The sequence below is a fragment of the Scylla paramamosain genome, chromosome 8, assembly GCF_035594125.1.
Source record: "Scylla paramamosain isolate STU-SP2022 chromosome 8, ASM3559412v1, whole genome shotgun sequence".
In the NCBI taxonomy this organism is placed as follows: domain Eukaryota; kingdom Metazoa; phylum Arthropoda; class Malacostraca; order Decapoda; family Portunidae; genus Scylla; species Scylla paramamosain.
The window spans coordinates 4,376,367-4,386,203 of NC_087158.1; the positions used below are offsets into that span (position 1 = coordinate 4,376,367).

The 9,837-nt window shown below is 50.4% G+C and overlaps 1 long non-coding RNA gene across 1 annotated transcript; it reads left to right on the forward strand.

The window, feature by feature from the left end:
• Positions 1–83: 83 nt before the first annotated feature.
• Positions 84–8,876, forward strand: LOC135102727 (uncharacterized). Its single transcript, XR_010269749.1, has 2 exons — positions 84–1,088; positions 7,385–8,876. It is a non-coding gene; the product is annotated as an uncharacterized LOC135102727 (long non-coding RNA).
• Positions 8,877–9,837: the final 961 nt, after the last annotated feature.

The window sequence follows — 9,837 nt, forward strand, 5'->3', positions numbered from 1 at the left end:
TTCTGAACGAAACCGTTTACACCGGATGCTTCGAGTCACGTCACGTCCTCTCGCGTCGCGTCACGTCGAGTCACATATAGGGCCGCGTTCACACCAAGCGAGTCGCGTCGCGTCAAGTCAAGAGCGTCATTTGATGCGATTCATTTTGACTCATCTCCGTTCACACCGACTGCGTCAGCCCGCGTCAAGTCAGCACTCAGTGACCTGGGTAATTTCATGGAGAATGGATGCATGTTCCCTGGCTGAAGTAGCTGCTTTGTTGTGGCTTCGTCGTCGCAGACGTAAGAAGAAACAACGAATATGGATCCATGAACTGAACATCAAGAGGCCAGATTTTGGAAACTTCTCTCATCTATTCCCAGACCTGGTGAACCATCCAGAAAAATTCTACAACTACTTTAGGATGACACATGAAAATTTTAAGAAGCTGGTGGAGTTGACTGGATCTTCCATAAAGAAAATTAACACAAACTACAGGGGTGCAGTTGGAGTTGAAGAAAGAATGACCATTTTTTTAAGGTAAGAAGTATTTTATTGAACATTACAATAATCATTCCATTATTAGGCTTCTGTGTAGGGCAATAGTAAATAAATATAACATAAAGACAGCTCATGTATATGGGAGGGCTTTCTCGAACTAAATTTATCAGGAATTCCACTTCCATCATGCTCCCGCAACGACGGACTCGCTGTGACTGATGTAGAAAATGGGTCCAGCCCTATCTGTGACTCGACGCGACGCGACGCGCCGTGACTTGACGCGACGCGACTCGCTTGGTGTGAACGGTTTTTTCAAATATACATACAAATTAATGTTAAACTCGGGTGGCGATTCATGACGCATGATGACTTGCCTTGACTTGACGCGACGCGACTCGCTTGGTGTGAACGCGGCCCTAGGGCTGGGCCTATTTTTGACGTCAGTCACAGCGAGTCTGCCGTGGTGTCTGCAAGTATACTGGTAGAAGACCTAATCAACTTAGTTCGAGAGCGCCCTGCTATTTATGATCCCAGTAACCCCAACCACCGGGATCGTGATGTCATTGCTTCCCTATGGAAGGAGGTTGCTGCTGCATTGTCGTGTACAGGTAAGACAACTGTTTCATTAATTTTGATCCATTTATTAGGCTATGAACTATACATTTATTGTATTCAGGTAAGACAAAAGTTTTATTAATTTTGATCCATTTATTAGGCTGTGAACTAAATGTATACATACGGTTCATGTTACAGGTAAGACAACAATTTTATTCATATTAGGCTATGAACTATATATTTGACTAATTCACTATGAACTACACATTACGATGGATCGCTCGGTCTTGCCACTCAAGAGCTCCACCTGGGGAAATGAAATATTCCTTCAAGCTGTCGCGAACTGCCATAGCCTCTGCTGTAGCCCTATTGCTTCTTGTTGCAGTCAGGCTCGAGTTTGAAGAATGGGAATGTGTTGCATCATGAACATCATCACTTGGAAAGTAGTTGAAACTGTTTTCATGTTGGATGAAATTATGGAGTACACAAATGCTTTTCACCACTGCTTCAGATACTTCAATACTTGTCTCCATTGACGTCTGAAGTATACCTGTAGGGTGTTAGGAAGACGCAGTGCTTCCTTAAGACCTTTATTCCCTGGACTGCCTCGAGAGCGGCAGAGCGTACAGTGGTGCCGGGAGGGCCAACATATCGTACCGTATCCGATAGATATAACAGCTATATCCTACATCTCCCCCCCAGTTAAACATATGGTAAATAGCATATGGGCTTAACGGAAATACATAATGGATTATAGAATAAACACAGCCGAAAGAAGGATATACATGAGGCAACATAAGTTGGCATGCTTCCACCTGAGAAACATAAGATTCCTTAATAACATTGCATAAATAAAACAGGTTGTACAAGGGATTATACCAATAATTACAATTAAGGTGGAGAGGACTCGTCGTAGTCGGCTAACCACTGGGGACGACGAGAAGTCCTCCGTGGGCGTGATGGGGTTGACTGCCGGGGCTGTGGGGTGGGGCTGGTTGCGGGTGTGGGTCCCGCGTGAGACGGTGCGGGGCTGGCGAGGGTTGCCCCCCGTTTCACCCTCAGGTGCCGACGGTTGCGGAGCGACAGACGGCCACTACCATCCAACCTGACGGTATATTGGCGGTGTGGGAGTGCCTCAGCTACCACTCCACTCCTGTCCCATACCTTAGTCATCTGGTTCTGCACCCACACTCTAGAGCCCGGGGAAAGGGGTTCAAGGGTTCTGACTGGCCCCTGGCGTTCCACCCTCTCGTCCCCAGACCGGGCCATGGCTAACTCCCTACGTCGGAGGGCCCATCGCCAGTGCTGGTCCACCTTGTAGTTACACCGGGCTGTGGGGACGCCGTCTCTGAGGTGGCGGCCCGTGGCGAGCTGAGCGGGTGAGCTGTCGGCCCCTCGCAGGGGCGTGTTGTGGTACTGTAGGAGAGCGGCCGACAGCTTGTCCGTGTCGAGGCTGCCGGTGGGGCCAATGTTAAGTCGTAGCATCCTCTTGGCGGACTTGACTGCCGCCTCGGCTCGGCCATTGGACTGGGGGTAGTGGGCTGACGAGACACGCACTCTAACCCCCCAGCGCCTGAAGAAGTCTTGCATCTCCTCACTTACGAGGTTGGTGCCGCCGTCCGTAGACACCTCCTCTGGTGCCCCCCAGCGAGCGAAGAAGCGGCGGAAGTGAGCCATGAGTTTACTGGAGGAGGCACTACTGGGGAGGTGGCCGATCTCCAGCCATCCTGTGAGCCTGTCGGCGTACACTAAGTAGGTGTTGCCCTCGAGCTGGAACAGGTCCGTCACTGTGCACTGGAAGGGATACTCTGGTGGCGGGGTGATGACTAGGGGCTCTGGTGACTGGGAGGGGGCGTGGGCGTTGCAGGCTGAGCATGTCGACCGCAGGTGCTGAAGGTCCCCGTCCATACCGGGCCAGTAAACCGACTGGCGGGCCCTGCGGAGCATGGAGTCAAGCCCCTGATGACCCGCGTGGAGGTGAGTGGCCACCTGCTGGCGTAGGGGCTCGGGAATCACCAGCCTAACGGACCCCTGGTCGAAGGTGTACGTGACCAGTCCCTGAGACACTGACAGTCTGTCTCTGACCCCGTAAAACTGGCGGAGGCAAGCCACTTCTCGGGACCTCTGCGGGCTCCAGTCACCCGTCAGGACCTTGGCCACCAGCAGCTGGTATACTGGGTCGTCTGCGGCAGCGCTAGTGACTGACGCCTCATCCAGTGTGATGCAGCCGTTGTCGGTAAGGGCGGCCGTGGTAGCCGCCGCTGTAGCCACCTCCAAATCCACGGCGAGGTTCTCGTCGCAGCTGTCTGGTGAAGTGCGGAGAGCAGGGTAACGGGACAGGAAGTCTGCAGCACAGTTGCGCTTCCCTGATAGATACTTGACGGCGAACCTATACTGCAGCGTCTTCTCCTTCAGCGCGAAGAGCCTGGGGTTAACGATGTCCTTCAGTGCCGTCCCCCAGGAGCCTCACTAGGGGGCGGTGGTCGGTGACCAGCACCAGGTTTGGGCACCCCAGCAGGAACAGGCGTGCCTTCCGCAGGCACCATACCACCGCAAGGGCTTCCCCCTCAACTGAGGCGTACCCAGCCTCGGCCGCTGACAGGTGCCGGCTGCCGCAGAGCGCAAGACGCCACCCGCTCCTACAGCAGAAGGGAGCCTCCGCCGTCCCGCACCCGCAGTGCTGCTGGAGGACCACGAAACCGATACCCTCCTTGCTGAAGTCGGTCATGGCAATAGTGGGCCTGGAGCGGTCGTAGAATGCCAGCCCGTCCTTGGCCAGCTGGCAGACCGTCTCCTTAGCTTGCTGGAATTTTTCCTGTAGGTGTTCGTCCCAGTACACTCGTTTACCCTGCGGTCTCTTCAGTAGGTCTCTGAACGGCTCCATGATGGGGGCAGTGGCGATGAAGGGAGCCAGCTGGTTCACGAACCCGAACCACGACCTGATGTCGGTCAGGGTGGGCTTGGCTGGCATGCTGAAGTCCCGCACTGCTGCCAGACGCTCGTCGGTGGGTTTGTAGGACTCCCAGCCCACATGAAAGCCCACGAATTCCACTTCCCTCCGGCCAAACCGGAACTTCTCGGGCTTCAACGTAATGCCCTGCCTGGCACACGCCTCCAGCAGCTCGTAGGCGTGCCAGAATGCCCCCTCCACGGACTCGTCATGTAGGAGGGTGTCGTCGATGCACTTAAACTTGCGTTGGATGTCCACTAGGGCGTCGTCGAAGCGCTTGGTGTAGGCGTCAGGGGCCGCGCAGTGGCCCATGGGGGTCCGCCGGTACCTGTACCACCCCCAGGGTGTGATGAAGGTGGTGAGTTTCCGGCTTTCCTCTTCCAGTTCCACCTGATGGAAACCCCAGTGGGCGTCGGCGACGGTCTTGAACGTGTGGGCAGGGATGGCCGCCACCATGTCGAAAGGGGTGGGCGTGTGGTGCGTCTCCCGGAGGCAGACGGCGTTAAGCTTCTGATAGTCGACCGTGCGTCGCGGCTGGCCCGACTTCTTTGCCACGACGACCATCCTGGCACACCACCTTGTCGCCTCCCCGGCTGGGACCGGCTCGATGACTCCCATGCGTACGTCCTCGTCCAGCTGTTTCTTTACTTCCGCCTCCCAATGACGTGGTACGGGGGCCGGGGTGTGGCAGGTGTGAGGTACGGCGTCGGGGAGCAGGTGGATACGGTGTGGCTCACCTGCCATGACAGGGAGTGGGCAGCGGCCTACGTTGAAGATTGATGATGAGAAATGGCGAAGGAGCCACTCCTCCAGGCGGCCCACGTTCTCCTCCAGGGGTGGCAGGGGGATGGCCGCGGGTCTTGTCGGCGCCTCCGTCAGGCCAGGCTGGCGAGCGGGCGGCGCCTGGGATGCGCCCGCCGCAACCTGTGTGTGACGGGGAAAGTCCCGGGGCACGAGTCCAAGCTCCATGCACGTACTGAGTGAGAGGAAGAGGTGACGTGCAGAGTCCACAAAGCAAATCTCCTGGGTGGACGAGCGGCCCCTGTGGGATATGGTGCACACTGCAGAGCCCAGCAGCTGGAGGGGCATGTTGGCGATGTCTCTCAGGCCAGCCCGACGCTTCAACTGCGTAGGCCGTAAAGAGAGGGAGGTGAGAAGCCCCCTGCCGCCCACACACACCTGGGCCCCTGTGTCGGCCACGGCCATCACCTCGCACGTTGCACGCCCCCCACTGGTGACGGAGACGTGGAGCGTCGGGTGGGGGCACGGAGCGGTGCCAGCCACCAGCACGGCCCCAGACGTCAGCTGGGGGACCGAGACAGCCGCCTCCAAGCCTGGGGTCGTTGATCTCCTCCCGCCGCTGCGACACATTTTCTCGACATGTCCGGGTTTCCCACATTTGTAGCAGTTCAGCGACCTGGCGGGGCAGTGTACTCTCCCAGGGGCGTGAGTACCTCCACAGTTGCCACAGGGCTTCTCGACGGGGGTGTGGGGGCGGTTGGCGGGTGGGCGCGTGCGCACCGAGGCTGGCGCGGGGTGGCGGTGTGCTCCAGCTACCACCTCCTGTGCCACGTCTGGCAACGGCGCGTCAAGCTCAGCCCCCGCCACTTCCCGCGTAAAACTCCCGCCAAAATTGGCGTCCCTGGCAGCGGATTCAAATGTAAGGCAGAATGTTCGTAGCTTATCAACACTGGTAAACTGTTTACACAACAGGAATACCTCTCTCTTCATCACCGGATCGCTTAGACCGCCCATCAACTTCCGCAGCAGCATGTATTCCGCCAAATCATCACCACACGAAGGGCACTGAAACCCGCAGTCGGCGGCAGTCTGGGAACACTGCCTGAAGAAGTCCGAGACTGACTCACCGGGCGCCTGACGGCTACTGAAGAAGGTGCTCCACACGGCCGCCTGGTTGGTTCCCTTCAGTACCAGGTTCTCGATGGCGTCCAGTGCCTCGGTCGTCGACAGGGCCTCCCATTGCAGCATGGTGTACCTTGTGTCCAGCGTGCGTTGCAGGGCCGGTGTGCAGAGAAGGTGGATGTGTAGCACGGCCTCCGGCGCGCCCCATTGGTTCAGCCTAACCCAGCACTCGGCAGACCTCCTCCAGGAACGAAACGAGGCTGTGGACATCTCAGCCTCACACTTCTCCGGCGTGGCAGAGGTCGGGACTCTGGAGGCAGGCGACCGGCGTGCGAGGGCTTGTTGCATGGCCATCAGCGCCTGCTGCATCTCCAGTGTGGTGGCGAGATGGCTGCTGGGGACCCCAGGTGTCCTAGGTGTCCTGGGAGCCCTTGACGTGGTTGTGTGGAAGCGGGGCCGGCCAGCCATGGTTACTCCAATCACTGCGCCATGTAGGGTGTAAGGAAGACGCAGTGCTTCCTTAAGACCTTTATTCCCTGGACTGCCTCGAGAGCGGCAGAGCGTACAGTGGTGCCGGGAGGGCCAACATATCGTACCGTATCCGATAGATATAACAGCTATATCCTACAATACCAAATTTTTTAGCTAAAATTTCAAAGGCACGCTCTACTGTTATTCTAGCCCGGCTGATCCGATAGTTATATACTTTTTTAGGGTAGTCCAAGTCTTTTCTAGGATATGGCCTCATAATGTTAGGCTTCAGAGGAAAAGCTTCATCTCCCACAAGAAAGGTGTTTTGGTTACAGTATTTGGTATTTCACGTGATGGTGGAATGCCTAAACTACCACAGAGAAATGACCTACCCATGTTTGATTCAGTGAAAACTGAACTGTCACTGTTTCGTCCATATTGCCCTACATCAATCAGTGTGAAACAACAATTGGCATCAACAATAGCTAGCAGAACAATGGAATGGTAGCCTTTATAAGTGTAAAAAAGTGATCCTGCTTTAGCTGGGCATTTCAGGCGACAGTGTTTGCCATCAATACTCCCAATACAGTTAGGAATATTCCATTGTTCAAAAAACGTTCTGGCTATTTCTTCCCACTGGTGTTCATCAGGTACAGGCAAATACTGTGGTTGTAGTGTTTCCCATATGGCTTTGCTGGTTTCCTTGACAATCTTGTGTACTGTGGCCTTGCCGACACGAAACTGGTAACCAAGGGAAGTCAAAGATTCTCCAGTAACCACATGCCTAAAAAGAAATATAGTAACAAGGTACAATAAATAACCGTTCAGTAGTGACATTCATTACTTACCATATAATATAATCCTGTCGTTTTTAAGGTACTTAGATCTATCTATCTATCTATCTATCTATCTATCTATCTATATATATATATATATATATATATATATATATATATATATATATATATATATATATATATATATATATATATATATATATATATATATATATATATATTATTTATTAATTAATTAATTTATTTATTTTATTTAACTCTTTTACAGAACCCGAATGTAAGGACAAATGTCGCCACCTAAGAAGCAATTTTATGAGGGAAAGAAGAAAGAATAGTGAAAAACCATCTGGATCAGGTAATACACAGGCAAGGAGGTGGGTGTACTACGATGCCATGCAATTTCTGATCCCTTATGTGACGCCACGACCAACATCTTCAAACGTCCCTAAACCTCCTGATGAAGACACCTGTCATGAAACGGAAGATGCAGATCAAGATTCTTCACTTTTTGCTGTCATCGAAGCATCCGAAAATGCATCTCCTCAAGAGGCTGCCAGTAACGTCAAAACTTGTGAGGATCGCAGCAATGACAAGCCTATTCTTCCCAAATCAAAGAAGCCTTGTATCGCAAAAAAAAAAATAGCAAGGCCAGTGCAGATGAGATAGATTTGCTTTTCTTAGACAAAATAAAACAACTGAGAGGAAAAGCGTCGTCACAAAATGACGGAGATCGCCAGTTTTTGTTAAGCCTGCTGCCTATGATGAAACAACTGTCGCCAATTGACAACATGGACATAAGAATTGAAATATATGAAGCCTTTCGTAGGAAGATGTTCAAGCCCGCACCCTCTGTCCAGTATGGGTACTGGACTGAACATAATCAATCACATACACCAACACCGTCACCAGGTACAGAATAATGAACAGTTTTTTAACCTCTGAGAAGTAATTTAGATGATCATGTTTCACTCACCATCAGGAATGCATTACTGCCATCAGCTCACTAATTTACTATTGCCGTACGTGTAATGATTTTTGAAATGTTCAATAAAAATACCTCTTACCTTAAAAAAATGGCCATTCTTTCTTCCGTTCCTATTGCACGCCTGTAGTTAGTGTTAATTTTCCTAATGGAAGGTCCAACCAACTCCACGAGCTTCTTGAAGTTTTCATTTGTCATCCTAAAAATGTTGTAGAATTTTTCTGGATGGTTTACCAGGTCTGGGAATAAATGACTGAAGCTACCGAAATCTGGCCTCCTGGTGTTCAGATGATGCATCCAGATTCGAGTTTTATTTTTACGTCTGCGACGACGAAGCCAGAGCAATGCAGTTACTACAGCAAGAGAATATGCGTCCATTCTCCCTGAAATCAAATGGGTCACTGTGTAGTGACTTGACTCGGGTTGACGCATTCGGTGTAAACGGAGATACGTCGAAATGAATCGCTTCAAATGACTTGATGCGACTCGACTCGACGCGACTCGCTCGGTGTAAACGCAGCGTAAAGGCTGCAAAAGTTGTGTTGTGCCTTGCCACCAGGATTTGGACGGGAAATCATACATACAAATCAAATCAGTATTTTTCAACTTGTATAAGAGGTGAGAAGCTGTCTCTGGGACGAATGTATGGGTGGACGAGATCACGTCCACATATACATGCGTATGTACGTACATATAAATGTGCATATAGATGAAGGGGAAGCAATAGACTGTATCAGGTGAAAGATGACCTGATTTATCTTAGTAACCTTTAATTGACTGATCTCAAATAGAATATATATATATATATATATATATATATATATATATATATATATATATATATATATATATATATATATATATATATATATATATATATATATATATTGTTACTGTATGTAAAGCGTATGTACCTCACGTCATTATTCCTCGGCATTTATAAGTGAAATGTTCAATAGTTTTGTTCCGGGGTGGTTTTGAATTATCAATTACCACTGGACACTGTTCATTAGTATCTTACCTTTATATAATAGGTAAAGTCACTCTTGGTGAGTTTCTGTGGTTTTCAGGTGAATGTCAAAGGTGAACGTATAAAAATAGGTATATTTAGATATATGTACAGAGTTCTGGAGAAGGGTGTGGCGCGTACGGGACAACGGATGTCCTTTGCGTGGTACAGCGTTACACCCTGGCAAGAGACTGCCGAAGCCGGCACAAGGGACGCTTAGCGCCTTCAAAAAGTGCTGACATTAGAAATAGGGGCGGGTTGACCGCACTCACAGTACATGCATATATTCATAATTATTACTCTCTAATTACATAAATAAGGCAAGGGAAAAGCTACTTATAGCTAAGAGTAATACATGCCAAAATACATTAGGGAGAGATTAACTATGGAGAATACTTAGATACTGTAATGTAGGTGCTATCGATTACTTATCGATGGCAATAAAAGGAGTATGGAAAGTTCCATGGTGTGTGTGTGACGTAGGGTGGCGTGATCATATCCGCCCCACCCTTATGCGCCAACACCCACTATTTGCACTTATGCATATATGTATACATACACTTATATTGCTAATCAAGCAAGGCATTATAAATACAATACACATTATTATTAATTATGTGACACCGTTACATCGCTCGGTCACCTACTTGACGCGTCCTCGCGAATACAGTGTACCTAACCATGTTATGTGTATGAAACTCCTTCATTAAGACGTTTACGTCTACTATCA